Raw genomic sequence first — 707 nt, 5'->3', positions numbered from 1 at the left:
ACTGAGCAGTCAACAAAGTCCGAAGACATATGCGGAGAAAGAAGATATGGCGAAGGTTCCATATGCTTTGGCAGTGGGTAGTTTGATGTATGTCATGGTCTGTATAAGACCGGATTTAGCTTACGCCGTTGGAGTTGTCAGCAGTTTTATCTCGAATCCAGGAAGAGAACATTGGAATGTTGTGAAGTGGATTTTGAGATATCTCAGAGGGACTTCTGATCTGAAGATTACATTTGGGTGTAAGAAGCCTAACTGGTCAGTTTCACTGATTCTGACATGTCTGGAGATGTTGATTCTAGCAAGTCTACTTCGGGTTACTTAGTAACATTTGCAGGTGGAGTTGTGGCATGGCAGTCAAGGCTGCAAAAGTGCGTTGCACTATCTACCACTGAGGCAGAGTTCATTGCTGCAACTGAATCTTGTAAAGAGTTGTTGTGGATGAAGAAGTTCTGTGAAGAGATTGGTTTCAAGCAAGAAAAGTATGTGTTGCTTTGTGATAGTCAAAGCGCCATCTGTCTCGGGAAGAACTCTACATTTCATTCGAAATCAAAACACATTCAGAGGAGATATCATTGGATACGAGATGTGGTTGCTTCTAAGGAAGTAGAAGTTGAGAAAGTTCATACGGATGATAACGGAGCTGATATGATGACAAAGTCTTTGCCGAGGGGAAGCTTGAAGTATGCCGAGGGATAGCTGGAATGACC

This window comes from Brassica oleracea, chromosome C4 (genome assembly GCF_000695525.1).
Source record: "Brassica oleracea var. oleracea cultivar TO1000 chromosome C4, BOL, whole genome shotgun sequence".
In the NCBI taxonomy this organism is placed as follows: Eukaryota; Viridiplantae; Streptophyta; class Magnoliopsida; order Brassicales; family Brassicaceae; genus Brassica; species Brassica oleracea.
Note: the sequence above shows the minus strand (reverse complement) of the source record.